The sequence below is a fragment of the Peromyscus leucopus genome, chromosome 22, assembly GCF_004664715.2.
Source record: "Peromyscus leucopus breed LL Stock chromosome 22, UCI_PerLeu_2.1, whole genome shotgun sequence".
NCBI lineage: Eukaryota > Metazoa > Chordata > Mammalia > Rodentia > Cricetidae > Peromyscus > Peromyscus leucopus.
This window is the reverse complement of record NC_051081.1, coordinates 54,817,670-54,832,866: the sequence shown is the minus strand read 5'-3', so window position 1 is coordinate 54,832,866 and position 15,197 is coordinate 54,817,670. Positions and strand designations below refer to the sequence as shown.

The window sequence follows — 15,197 nt, the reverse complement described above, 5'->3', positions numbered from 1 at the left end:
CTTTCTGGACAAAGGGGGAGAAAGAGCCTTAGCGAGCGACCGTTAGAGATGTGACTGGAGAGTGGCCCTGGTGTGCTTCTCTGTTCCGTGACACACACCGTGATCCGCGTGAGGAGGAACGGGTTTATTTGGCTCACACGTCCAGTTCACAGTCCATCAGTGAGGGAAGTCGGGGCAGGAACTCGGGGCAGGCACTGAAGCAGAGCCCGTGGAGGGGCGCTGCTTACTGGCTTGCTCCCCGTGGTTGGCTCAGCCTGATTTCTGATACAAGCCCAGATCACCTGCAAAGGAGGAGGCTACCCACAGTAGACCGGGTCCTCCCACATCAATCATTAATCAAGAAAATGCCCCAGACTTGCTGACACACCACTGATGTCCCCTCTCCCCAAATGACTCTAACTTGTATCAAGGTGAGGAAAAAAAAAAATATGCCCAGCACCAGAGCCAACAGAATCCTATACACACCCATTGTAAAGAAACCTATAGAGAAGCCCACCTCACCTTCCTCCTCCTGGTATGCATTCAAATCATCTGTCTTTCTAAAAACCCCTGCTTGAGAGCTATCTTTAAGATGTCAGCTGGTAAATTCCCAATCCTGCTTCATCCTGGTGCACCATGGAACCCTAACTTAGTCTATGAAGCCAGGAACCCTGGTTTTGCCTACATGGGGGTTCCCTAAAGGAAGAGAACTTCCCCAGGGTCCTGCAGAGAGAGAGAGAGAAAGGGCTGTGTTTGTGTCCCAGTCACTGATGACAGAACCCACCCCCACCCCCACATAGCTCACACCCTCTCTGCTTTACCCTTTACACTCTGTCTCATACACTGTGAAGCTCTGCGATCATGTCAAGAGCAAAATCAAGGCAGGAAAAGGTCCTACCCTGAGTGTTTTCAGTCCATGGTTGGCTGAACCCAAGTGAGGACACAAGGAGCCAAATACAAAACCACAGTAGAAAAAAAAGTCAAGAACCAGAAAAAAAAAAAAAAAAAAACAAAAAACCCTGTTCCTTGTGAGTTATGAGTCTTTCCCTTAGCATAATTTTCCATGTTGATAAACCAAACCGTATTTAACACAAAATCCTGTCTCACAATCATTTTTGCTGCATAAGCTAACCCTGTTCCCAGGGCCACGATCTCCAAAAATCTTATCTAATTAGTGAATGATGTTTATTTAGCCATATTTAGATGTTTTCCATTCGGGGCTATTACATTTAAAAACGAAAATGAAAACATTAAGCATTTGTGAATAAATCATTTATTTCTCTCCACATTTAGCATGGTTTCTGGAGCTGGCTAGATGGCAAAGAAAAATAATACATCCTTCCTTAATCTAGCCCTTCCCCAAGCTCAGGCCAAGAGATTTATTTCTCTGACTGAGCCACCAAGATACATTTCACCTTCTCAGAGCAGAGCTAGTTCATCTATTAAAAAAAAAAAAAAAAAAAAGATAAGTTCCTTTAAGCTAATTCCTTTAAAAAACAAAAACAAAAACAAACTCTAAGTACTAATGATTTCATTTTTACCAAGAAAACCTTTATCTTATCTCCCAAGGTCTTTACTGTGGCTGTCCACAGTAACACTGTAACTTTACCCCATTTCTTCATAAACAGAACCGGGTAGAAAGCAAACACCACACCGACAGATTCAAATCTAATCAAATCAACACACACTAGGACTGTGTGACCCTTAAGTGACTTTTCTTATTTGCTCATCAGGAGTTGGTTTATGCCTGTGCATGGCTTTGAAAATCACTAACATATACCTCAAGCAAGAGTTTTGTTGTTTTGTTTTGTTTTGTTTTATACAGTGTCTCATGGAGCTCAGGCTGCCTAGAACCCACTATGTAGCAGCAGAGGAGGATCTTGGATTCTTCATCTACCTGCCTCCTCCTCCTGAGTGCTGAGATTACGGCTGTGTGCAAAGCTAGGGATCCAGCCAAAGACATCATGCCCAGGCAAGCACGCGACCATCTGAGCCACACACCCTTAGCCCCTCACCTGTGATCCTCATGGATCCTCTTCCTTCTCCTCCAACCTGCCCTTTCTTTTTGGTTTCTGAGACAAGGCCATGCAATGCAGCCCAAGCTGGCCTAGCGTTCACTCTGGAGCTGGTCTGGACTCACTGTTATTCTCCTGTCTCAGGCTCCCATGTATTAGGACGACACTCACACATCACTAGGCTCAACCTGGAGTTCAGGGAAAAGTTCAGCACACTGAAGTATGGTTTACAAGGTCCTATGAAGGAAATGTTTAAGTGTGCCTGGCACATGCTTCTGTCCCGGGAGCCCATCGGCTGCTCTGTTCCCTGAAGATCTGAGCTGCTCCCCCACTGCCTGGGAAGACAGATCCAAACAGTGTTCAGAGCAAGGATGTGCCAGACCCCCTCACCACCCCCTGAACATCGAGCAGCACCTCATTTCAGGGTAATCTGTCTCACTGTACCTGGACTTCAGTCCCATGCGAGCTCTATTTTGTTGACACAATAAAACGCATGCGTCCCGGGTCTGTCTCTCTGTACTTCAGAGCTAATACGTTTATTTTCAGGCTCTGAAAATACCCCATTTGGCAAAGCTCTCTGCTAGGGAACAGAGGGGTGGTGGCTTCCCCCCCGTTTGTCCTTACCATGCTAGAGCCACCTGGGGAAGCAAGCCATGAGGCCCTGACTCCTGCTGGAAACACACACACACACACACACACACACACACACACACACACACACACACACACGGCCACTGCACAGGACAGGAAGTGGGAGAGCCAGGAGTTTTACACCAGAGCCAGATGCAAAGTGAGAAAAGACCGAGGCCGGTGAGGGGGAGGAGGGGTCCTCCAGGAGGCCCAGGGTACAGTGCACACGCCAGGCAAAGCCCGGAGCTTTCAGAGACGTGGATAAGATATGGGCCAGCTATGAAAGCGCACACAGAGACACCGAGAAAAAAAAGTCTTCTCAGAAAGGGGGTCAGCAGCACAGGGGTCACGGAAGGACAGTAGAATCTGGGTCACAGAGCAGCTGGCTGGGATGAGGGCTTAGCGTTCGGGATGTGTGCCTTCATAGGGCCAAGCACAGGGGAGGGGAGGCCCTCCCCACCAGCTACCCTGCACCCTCAACAGCTACTACTTGCTTTGAACCTAGAAGGCCAGAATGCTAAAAGGAAGTTCCCAGTAGCTGTGTAAGGGGCTGGCGAGAGAAAGGAGGGGAAACTGAGTCACCTGGCAACCAACCTGAGGCAAAGGTGAGGAGCAGTCAGGTATATTCCAAAGCTGAGGAGTTTTGTTAAGGGAAAGGCTAAGCTCTCCACACTAAAAACAACAAACAAATAAATAAATTGAAGAACATCGAATTTGATGCTGAATTGAGCCCAGTTAGTAGCTAAATCCCCATGGTAGAGCCTCAGGCATGCGCAGATGGGCCAAACTGGGTGGGAATCCACAGTGTCAACTAGACCCAATTCACAATCATCTGTGAAAACACAGCACCAGGACCCACCATGTAGCCAGCCCATTCCTGGGAAAGTGACTTCTCCAGAGAGGGATGGGCCTAGTCAGAAGGTCATTAGCTTTGAGAGCTTGCTTGTCTCAGTCAGACCTTCCACAGCAGCGCCACCGTCCAGGGAAAGAGGAGGCCAGCTGCACAGGTGAATGTGTATTTTTGGTAGGAGGAGGAAGAGGGAGGAGGAGGAGGAACAAGAAAAGGAAGAAGAGGAGGTGGGGGAGAAGACGTAGGAAGAAGGGGATACTGTCCCAACTGATTTTAGGTACTGTATTTTTTCTTTGTGTGTGTGTGTGTGTGTGTGCGTGTGCGTGTGCGTGTGCGTGTGCGTGTGTGTGTGTGTGTGTGTGTGTGTGTGGTGTGTGTACATAGGTATTTGTAAGTCTGCATATGTGTGAACACATACATGTGGGTGCATGTATCTATGAAGGCCCTGTCACACGTACATGAGAGTATATGAAGTTTGATGTTAGACCCATCCTCTAGTCACGCTTCCACCTCTTCGAGCCGGGGTCCCTCAATCAATCAGTCTAGCTAGCCAGCTCCGGGAAGCCTGTGTTTGCCACGCCCACCTGGCGTTTAAACCAGATCTAGAGATTCCAACTCCTGATCCCCATGCCTATGTGGCAAGTACTTTAACCACCACTGAGCCATCTCCCCGGTCCAATTAGTAATGTGTTTTATTTAACCCGATGCAGCCAAAATACAGTCATCTCAACATGTGATTCACAGAGAAATCCCTACGGGCGCTCCACACTCTGTTTTCACACTGTTCACCCACGTTCCACACAGCGCAAAGAGGACAAGCCAGAGCAGCCAGCTGCCAAGCCCCACAACACACAGGCTCCAGGGCTGTCCCATCTCCTCCATCTGCCTGTGTTTATGGCTGCCAGCCACACCAGGGCGGTCCTGACACCCAGAGACACAGTCCCTATCTGCCAGACAGGCAGGACCCACTCACGGCCTACATCTGCCGCTAATGGGCCCGGTTGAGCTGCTGCTCCTAGCTGGAGCTGGACCTGTTGCCTGAATCCAGGACAGAGCGGAAAACAAAGTCGCTGTCAAGGAAGCAGAGCAGAGAGCCAGAGAGGGCTGAAGCCAGGGAGTATTAAAGCATTAAGAGATAAGAGCCACTCTGGGCAGCCAATTGGCCGGCAGGAATTTCAAAGGCAGATGAAGCCAGTTCCTTCAGGATGTGACAGTGTCTGGCTGAGGGCGGGGCTCGGTCGTTACTCAGCCTGTGGAAATCGACACCCCTGCAGGGTCAGCCACCCCACAGCCATCAGAGAGGGACAGGCTGTGGCTCTGGAGCAAATGGCTTCTGTGGGTTCCAGCTGGACAGATTTCTAGAGGGCAAGTGGAATGCAAGAAATGCCGATCATTTAGGAATTCATGTTCTGCACACCACAGAATATAATGCCCTACCTGTTATAGAAAGGCCTCACCAATCCCTCATACCCACATCCCTGTAAGTCCTTACCCTCCCCATAGAGTCCTCAATCAGTCTTCACAACCCCAGAACCAGGGACTTTCTGACAAGTGAATAAAGTAGGTAAGAACTAATAACATAAACGAACATAATGAATAGTTGAGACTGCATTTGGACTTGCAGGGCTTTGGTGGGAAAAGATACAGATGAACCCCCCCCCCCCACACACACACACACACACACTAAATCCTCCTGGAGAGGGCCTCATGCAACTGAAAGATACAAAGGCTCTGCAACTCACACTGGGCCTGGGGGTGGGGGGCACCACATCGAGCACACAGAAGCTGTACAAACATCCACCTGAACCTTGCCCCCTATGGATTCCCGCTCTTCTAGGAATAACAGGGAAAGCTGTTTATGGAAGCCCAGCACGGCCAAGCACACCCTTGGCTCTTACCATGAACTCTGCCTCCTCACCCCAGCCTCTGGAGCTCCTCCATGCTGGCAGAGTCTCCATACCTCTCAACTCCTGTGTTAACGCAGCCTAGCTCCAGCCCGACAGCAGACCAGAGTCAACTGAAGGGGGCAGATGCCATGGGGCACACACGTGACTCCTAGAAATCCAGACACAAGCCCACAGCTGAGGCGAGCCATCGAAGAGCAGTGTGCAAGAAAAGCCAGTATCCTGAGTCCTAAGGATGGAGAAGCAAAGAGGGGAGCCTGGTTGTTAGGGACACCAGGGCAGCTACCTCAGCCTCCAACCACTGACCCCCAATACCTTGTGATGAGAAAACAGACACCTGTGGGTTCAAGTCCTTGTTAGTAGACACTCTGCTGTTACCAAAATATATGGTGACTTATATGAATACATACAAACACTAACAGTTACTTGGAGGGGGGGCACGCTCTGTGTGTGTGTGTTTGTGTGTGTGTGTGTGTGTGTGTGTGTTTGCACTCCAGGCTGTGTACATACTATCCTATTTTCATCTCTGTGGCAGTAACAAGAGACCATGGCCTAAAGCAGCAGATAGGACGGAAGGGTTTATTTCCGCTTACAATTCCAGGTTACAGTCCATTGCGGCAGAGAAGACGCAGGGCAGGAGCTTGAGAGAGCTGGTCACACCACATCCCCAGCCAAGAGCAGAGTGGAACAGAGTCAGCCATGCGGCCTCCTCACTGGCTCCTCAGTTGACTTCCTTCACTCTTCAGCAGTGCAGAATCCAGCTCACGAAACAGTTCTGCCCACATCCAGGGTGGGCCTTCCTACCTCAATTAACAATCCAGACAATCCCCACAGACATGCCCAAAGGCCAGCCTGATCTAGGTAAATCCTCAACTGAGACTCTCTTCCCAAGGGATTTCTTCTAGGTTGTGTCAAGATGACAGTTAAAACCAGCCAGCACACATACCACACATCATACACATACTACACACAGGCACACATATCCATTAACCACACACACACACACACACAACACACACACACACACACACACACACACACACACACACACATAAACATGTACACACACATATCCATCAACACACACAAGAACATATGCACAAGCACACACATACATACACACATATACACACACATATCAACCACACACACATACACAGACACACATAAACACACACACACACACACATCCATCAACACACACATACAGGCGCACACACATGAACATATACACATGCATGCAGGGACACACACACACACACACACAACACGCACGCACGCACGCACCACGCACGCACGCGCACGATACAGGCCATTAGTGAATGTGTCCTTGTTAGTCTTTGCAGGTTAAGATGCCATCAAGCAGGGTGAGCCTTCATCCAGTGTGTCCTTATGGGGACAGATAGATGACAAGAGGCAGAGGCAAAGATGATCATAGGACCAGAGTGACACTTTGGCCTGGATTCCAGGCCATCACCTGCGGCTGCCAACCCCCCACCCACCCCCATCTCACTCTGTGTAAACTTCCAGCTCTCATCCTAGGATAGCAGGGACTTTCTCTCTCCTTTCTAAGCACTAACATGCTGGGCCTAGGGACAGGGAACTTGGGGAGAGCCCAGAGCAAGGACAGAAGTTGGGGAGACATGTTGAAAGGCAGGTTCTTGGGCCTCAAACAGATGGAATCTTTTCCTTTTTTTTTTTTCAATTTCCTGCCACATCTGGTCTCTTTATCTTGCAGACTGCCTATAGCAGTTACATCTCTAAGCAGCAAAGAAGGAATTAGGGTCTCCACACACACCCAGTCAGCTCTGACCCGCCCACCTGAGGACTTGGAGTGTCAAACTGTGGCCATGGCCATGTGGTCATGAAGAAATAGACACTTTTTAGCTGACAAGTTCCCCTACCTGGGCTTCCAAGCCCCACAGTCATCTGGAAGCCCTTGCTTTGCTCAATGTGACACACCGCAAGGCTCAGCCCACCAAGAGCCATGGCGGATGGTCAGGAAAAATGAATCTGCGCGTCTGATCATACTTGCCCACTTCCAATGCACAGGTCCTGGACACACCTGCCCGTGCTTGTGAGTGCACAAGTTCATGGATGCAATCTTCAGAGGCCACAGGCTGTTCTCTCCTAAGGCAGAGTGTGTCTGCGTGGCAGCTCCCTCCCTAAGGAAGAGCACAAGCCCTCCTCCTGCCTCGGCTGGCAAGCACACCTGTGAACAGCTCAGCCCACCACTTTTGAGGCAGTCACTCAGGTCTTTGTTTCAGAAGGATTTCCATACATAAGGGTGAGAAACTCCTTTACCCCTGCTGCTCCTGGGGTTCACATGCCAGCCCATCTCTTCAGCACTTTCAAATGGAAACCTGCCCACACCAGAGAGCGCCTGTTTTCGCACCTAACCTGTACAGACCACCACCACACCCAACGCAGAGCATTTCCTCAGAACACTTTCCCGCAGACCAGCCTGCTGAGTACAGCCTAGTTCTTAGTCCTAACCTGATGTGTCAGTCTCATCCAATGGCTCCTTCTGGTACACTATGGATGCCTCAGGAGGAGGGCCACACCTCTGTACCACATGCAGCCTCAGGCTGCAGATGCAGCATGTGTCTATCAGACCCTCAGCACCTGTCAGAATGGAGTTGTCTACGCACTCAGCATACCAAGTCCAGGACCCCAGAGCTTCTACTGTGCATTCTGGCAGGATTCTACCCCCCTTCCTCCAGAGCCAGTGCTCCAATCGGACTGGCCCTGCTCCAACCCAACCTTCCAAACAAAGGGCCAGTAACATGGGATGTGCTGTGGTCACCCTGGAGAGTGACAGCTCAATGATCCTGGTTTTCACTTACGATCTACCCACAGAGACCCCAACTAGCGAGCTGCTCTGGAGTACTGTCAATCATTTCATAGCCTGGAAGAGCAGGAAGAGTACAATGGGCCGTGGGGAGGGGAGGGGTTCCCAAATGAGTAAGTTCCTGTCTTTGTAGTGCTGATGGTTAGTAAAGGAAATAAGTTACACAGATCATCACAACAGATAAATGCAACGGAGGGTTCTGAGGGAAAGTTGTCATCAAGTAGCTACCGAGGAAAATCTACCTTACAGGAGGAGGGAGGGTGGGGGCTAAGCCTCGGGCAATGTAAGCCTAGGAGGACATAAGCCTAGGGGAGCCAGGGCTACAGGAACTCTGAGCCCAGGGGAGCCTGGGTCTAGGCCTGAGCCTTAGCTCTGTCGTCCTGCCTCTTCTCTGTGTACTTCCACTTCCTTCTCTGCAAAACACCAGTGTCAGGAAGAGTGAAGACATGAGTGATTCTCCAGATAAGGAAACAGGTGTTATCTGCGGGCAGATCATTTGAAGTCTGGTCTTGACACAGACGGCAGCAAAACAGTCCAAATCGGCAGCTACTGAGAGATCAGCCCTGGGATTACAGGTTTGTAGCCAAAGCCCGGCTAGCTCAGTCCACAGAGCATGAGACTCTTAATCTCAGGTCGTGGGTTCGCGCCCCATGTTGGGACCTAAATGTTGTTCGAATCCTAGATGGTCTTTTAATAAAAAAAAAAAAAACCCAGGGCCAGATACCAGGGTGAAAACTGAAAGATCACAGAAGCAGAACAGCCAGCCACTAGTTTTTACCTCTACAAAATCCTCAGCCTCAAGACAGCAGGTTCCTGTTTCCTCACACCTTATATACCTTTTTGTGTCCTACCATATTACTTCCTGGGACTAAAGGTGTGTGTCATCACTGCCTGGTTCTGTTTCTCTCATGTAGCCCAGTGTGGCCTTGAACTCACAGAGAGATCCAGACAAATCTCTGCCTCCCAAATGATAGGATTAAAGGTGTGTGTGCCACCACTGCCTGGCCTCTATGTCTAATTTAGTGGCTGGCTCTGTCCTCTGATCCCCGGGCAAGCTTTATTGGGGTACACATTATATCACCATACAGGTTGATCAACCCAGGGGTCCAGGGGCTCCGCACAGGCCATGGGGTTGCTGGAGGTGTCTGAGCAGGGAATAACCAGGAGTAAGTGGACAGGAGGCTGAGGGACATCAGGGGACCAGCACAAAGCTTCGTATGAAAGCCCAGTGATACCTGTGATGCTCCTTTTTAAGAGGGAAATATGGAAAAGGAGGCTAATGATGCCAAGCACTGAATGTTTCTGTGAAGGGAAACTCCTCCTCCCAGAGTCCTGTGAGGACTCAGGGACAGTGGGGGCCCCTGACGGCAGGCTGGCTTCCTTCAAGGGATGACAGCAGATTCACTGGGGAGGGTGTAAAGAGGCCCAGGGAAGGATATAGAAATCCAGTGTTTGATTCCAGAAAGGAAGTCACCTTTACAAGAAGGTGCAGGAAGCCCATAATAGGGATGGGGCGGGTGGTAAACAGAATTTGTGAGCTTCCCAGGCCACTGGTCAGGTAACAGATCCACAATCTGAGATGGGCTGTCTGGCCAGTTCCCAGGAGGTCAGGGGACAACCTAGTTTGATGTATCTGTCAAACAGTTCCATCCTCAAGACCCACCCCCCTCTTCTTGTATTTCCACCCCAAACCCAAGCATGCCCTGATGCAGAGACTGTGTGAAAACTCGTTCTTTGAAAGCTTAGCACATTCTCCCAGAAGCATAACATTGTATCAAATGCTTACGGTCCTTAGTTAGGTAACAACCCAGCAGAGCCCGCCAGCCCCACGCATGTCAGACTCTGAGACCTTTCCTAGTGGCCATCACATGGTAGTGTGAATGAGAATGCCCTCCATAGGCTCAGGCGTTTGACCAATTGGTCCCCAGTCACTGGAGCTCTTGGAGGCCATTCAGGAGATGTGGCCCTGCTGAAGGAGGTGTGTCGCTAGAAGGGACTTAGGTAGTTCAAAGCGTCACAGCACTTGCATTTCACCTTGTTTTCCGTTTGCTGTTGGGGATGTGAGCTCTTAGCTTCCTGCTCTGGCCAATCATGCCTGCCACTTGCTGCCATGCATTATGGACTCTTCTTATCCCTCTGGAACCATAAGCTAAAACTAACTCTCTTCATTAAGTGACTCGGTCATGGTGTTTTAACACAGGGACAGAAAACAGATTTAAAAAAAAAAAGCCACCACTGCTGGAAAGCTGGAGGCCCAAGATCCCAAATCCCATGCCACCACAGCCTATCACATTGATCCCCAAACCCATGATGCTACCATAGCCTACCACATTGATCCCAAAGCCTATGATGCTACCACAGTCTACCACATTGATCTACACCGTAGATGGAGGCCATATTTTCTTCATTTTCTGCAGACTTCTGAGCCCGATTTCCACATGTACCCCATGAGATCTTGGACTAGGTGGGAGTAGACCATATATACCTGTCCTATGGCTGTGAGAGCTGCATCTATGGTCCATATGATGCTCAAAGCCTGTACATGACCAAGGCTTAACGGACATTAGTCCTGTCTCCTCCCATTCCAGCATCCAACATAGAGTGCCCAATCAAACACCGGCTGACACATGACTTCAGGCCAACAGGAAGCTGACTCTAGAAGCAGACTCTTCCCTAATGCTGCATCCAGCTTAAAAACTCATATTCGAGGGCAGTGGTTCTCAACCTTCCTCATGCTGCGACCCTTTAATACAGCGCCTCACGTGGTGCTGACCCCCAACCATAAAATTATTTCATTGCTATTTCATAACTGTCATTTTGCTGCTGTTATGAATCACAGTGTGGATATCTGGTTGCAACCGCTGGGAAACAGTCATTCGACCCCCCAAATGGGTCGAGACCCACAGGTTGAGAAGTGCTCTAGAGGAATCCTTCCCCAGTTCTGCTGAGCGAGGAGGTCCTTTCATCTTCCCTAGCTTACTACTCACCCTGCAGCCTTGGAGAACAGCCACCCTTCAGGGAGTGAAAAATACACCCTTTCCTTGTAAAAAGTCCACGCAAACAGATGCATCTGTAGTAGGTTACTCTATAGCATCAATTCTTCTAGAAAATACTACTGCAGTTTTGCTACTGGACCTAGGAGAACATCTGGGTCAACACATTGGGGCTCTCCCGCGGGAACAGGGGCCATCTAGGCAAGCAGACACTTGCCAAGGTCAGACAGTGGGGTGGAAACACCGAGGGGAACCAATGCCCTGCAGACATGTGAGCAGTGGCTTCAATTAATTTCTCCAGCTAATTAAGAAAAAGTATCCATGTGTATCTGCGTTTGGGAAACAAAAGACTGAGACTAGCCTCAAATAACTTCTCCAGCCTAGAAGGAATGAAGGGCACCTTCCACCAAGACCCAGGAGAGATGTAGCAGTCTGCCTTCCTAAGAAGCCTTCCACACACCTCTCAACCAGCCTCAATATGGAAACACCCCGGGGGGCGGGGGGACTAGAGGTGCTTCTAGGTCAGATGAGCATCTCCCAAACAGCTCAAGATCATAGGCTCTCAGGAGAGCAAACACATCCCCGTCCTATTCCAATAAGAGACGAGGGAAAGGATGATAGATGCTCAGAAGAACTAACTCCAGGCCAGATCCACCACAGCCCCATGCAGCCAGGGCACCTGGTTGCTCCTCTCCAGCCACAGTGCCCTCAGAGTCACAGGAGGACTGAGGACCCGTCTCTATCTGTAACCCTTAGTGGCTCAGGACAGGTTCCTTCCAGCTCTCTCTGCCACTATAGAAAGAGGCCTTCCAGAGGAGATATTTGAACAAAAGGAGGCAGCAAGGCCAAGTGAGGAACCACAGTGGAAAAAACAGCCTTCTCAGTCAGGCAACGTGGCTCCTGGCGTGGGGCCCTACCACCGCTTGCGAGCAGAATGGCACGTTAGCCCTGAACACCGCAGCTTCTGTAACACGGTGTGTGATTTCTTTTCCAAGTCCCAAGCCACAATAAGGCCCAGGAGAAGCCACGTCGTCTAGGAACAGACTGGAAAACAGGCACTGCAAGCTTGCAAACAGGAGTTCTGAGAGATGCTTGTAAACTACATGCACAGGACTGTCCAGAGCTTCCGTTTGCTCGTGGCCTGTGGACTCCTGCTTCATGCCTCTGAGTTCATCCTTCAGCAGTTCCCCTCGATGGGGGTGGGGGTGGGGGGATCAACATGAGAACTGGAACATCTTTAGGAACATGAACGCCAGGGGCTGTTAGTAGAGTATTTGCCTAGCATTCACAATTCACAAGGCCCTGGGCTCCAACCTCCATACTACATAAACTGAGTATAGCCGTCCATTCCACTAACTCCAGTACTCCAGGGGTGCTCACTGGAGCTCAGGACATCTTCAGCTACATAGGGCCAGCCTGAGCTGGAGAGCCTACAAAAACTCACTAGCAAAAACTAAAGAAGAGCCTTTATATCAAAATGTTTACTCCAGAATTCAAATTGTGTGGGGTCTGGAAAATTTCCCTCCTATTCTCGCTGAGTTACGGGCACCCATTTTCCCAGGAGGCTCACATGGATCCCTGGCGAGTGAAATAGGTATGTGTGGGAAAGGCTGGTATTTGGCTCTAGAGGCCACAAGGGGCACCCGGCCCCAGGCCTCCCTCTTCAACACGGCTATAGCCATTCGGAAGCCAAGTGAGGACTGTCTGCTGGTCTCCTGAAAGACCACCCACGGTTCCCACTCCACAGAGGCAAGTCCAGAGTCTTGGCCTGCAATTCAAAAACCCCTCCAGACATACTTCCTGAGCAGTCTTTCAAATGTAACAAAAGCAAAACTGTGGAAGAAACTGGGGGGGGGGGGGGACAGACCTCTGGTATCACTGACAAGGCATAAGGAGCAAGTTGTTGGGCTCTGAGGGAGCCAAGGGGGCAACCCCGTAGGAAAGGTCCTTCACACTCTGCATTCCTTTGCTGGGGCCTTTCCCGCCACCCTGGCTATGCCTCATGGGTCATCTGACCCCACGTCCCTCCTTTAGAAAGGCTCTGCCCTCTCACCCCAGGGCGCTGCGACCACCTTGCCTTCCATCTGGCATTGTATTTCTACACATCTCTTAGCAGTTTAAACTCTCACCCTCGCCAGCGTCATTGAGAAGGAGCTGTCTCCCAGGCACCGACTCCTGGAAGGTACTTCCTTCCTAAAACTGTCCTAAGCAAGATGGGACTGTCCTTCCATCCTAGGTCACAGGCACCCTGGGAAGGGTTTCCAGGGCCTTGACTCGTCGTCGGTACCCGGCCTTTGACCCCGCACCACCACACAGGCTGCAGATAACTGTTCCCCAAAAAAAGCATCCTTTTAAATGTCTTCTGAAAAAGAGACCAAACAAGAGCTAGAGCAAACTTTAGGAACGACCACCAGGGACCCGCCTAAGGTGAAGAAGTCGCCTCTTCCCGCCCAGCGGCCGGGAAGCCTCCTGTTAGCACGAGCGATTAGATCTCTGGGCTCCACAGATGGTGTAGAAAACCGGGAGCGCTGCGGAGCGCGGGATGCGCGAGACCTGAGGGGACTTTCTAGAGCGGGCGGGGCGCAAGGGACACAGACACTCCTGGGCCAGAGGCCAGCAGAGGACGATGACCACGGCCAGGCGCAGACGAGCACTGCGGGGTACTCGCCACTGCCGCTGCCAGCTGGAACCGACCCGACCTTCCCCCACGCCCTCAACCCTGTCCACGACCAGGTCGCGGCGGGAGTCCACCCAAGGCCTGCAGACGGCCGCCCACCCGGGCCACTCCAGCCCAGGGCACCATGCGCCTGCGGCTGGAGACTGCCCCGCGGCGCACATCCCCAAGTGCAAGCGGCCAGGGGGACGCGGGCGCCACCCGAGCGGACACTGGGAGCAGAGCCCTCCAACCTCCGCTCCGGAGTCCGAGGGTCACCGCCTGGCAGCAGGGGTTGGGGGGGGGGACCGATTATCAGCCCCCGCACAGCCCCGTCCCGCGCGGCCCGCTCGGGCGATGCCGACACAAAGGGGACGCGCGCGTCACCCACCTGGTCCCGCGCGGTCCGGGCTCCCGCTCGGCCTCGTTGCGCGCGGCTGCGATGGCCCCGCCCGGTGCCGGCTCGCGGGTGCCGCTTGCCCCGTCAGCCTCCCGCGCGCAACCCGCCCCGCAGCGCAGCGCCCTTTATGCCTCCCCGCCCTGCGCCCCGAGAACTGCGCGCGGGGTCGGCGGGGCGCGAGCGCGCACTAAGCGCGGGCGCGGGAGGCAGAGCCAGTTCGCACGCCAGCGCCCCCTGCCGTCCAGAGGTGCTGCAACGTCCATGCACCGGCGGGTAGTCCCCTCTAAAGCAACCCCAGAGGGTCCCCGTCAGCTCACTGATGGGGATGCCCTGGAGGAAAGCAAGGATGCAAAGAGGCCGCGGGAAGGTGGACCCCTGCTTCAATACTATAAAAACAAGTACCAGCAGCTAGAAAGAAATGCGTGAAGCAGCCTGACGCTGCTAGGCGGGAGCTGGGAATATCCCTCACCTGGGCATCTAGGACCCTGGGATGGGGTCCGGCCATGTAAATTGGAGCCTCTGGGCTTGCCAGGACCTGCTTGATGATCCTGCCCGTGAGTACTTGACGATGAAGACTGTAAGCCCACGGACAAGCATCACCTTTTCACCCTCACACCTGGAAGCAGATGGATGGAGAAGAGGCCTCAACCTGCAGCCTGAGGTTGAGGCTCTGCACACCTATGGCAAGCAGCGGCCACGACATTGCAATTCTTTCTCTTGGAACCTGAGATCCACCACTGGATGGGGATCCCCATTAAGTTTTTGTCTTCGCACTCCCTCCGGTAGTTCCTGGAAGTTCATGTGTTAAATCCACGGTGAACGTGCAGACATGAACGAAGCCTGTGAGTATGTATGATGGCTGAAATGAAAAGTCCCCACACGGAAGTGTTTTGACTATTTGGATCCCCCAGCTGGTAGGGAT

At 51.7% G+C, this 15,197-nt stretch overlaps 1 protein-coding gene across 1 annotated transcript in view; it reads right to left on the bottom strand.

The window, feature by feature from the left end:
• The window catches only part of Rnf144a (ring finger protein 144A), a 121,229-nt gene extending 106,769 nt beyond the window's left edge, over positions 1-14,460 (bottom strand). The window contains exon 1 of the mRNA XM_028893745.2: positions 14,267-14,460. The gene's annotated coding sequence lies outside the window, so the exon portion shown is untranslated. The remainder of the gene's footprint in view (positions 1-14,266) is intronic.
• Between the last annotated feature and the right edge of the window lie 737 nt (positions 14,461-15,197).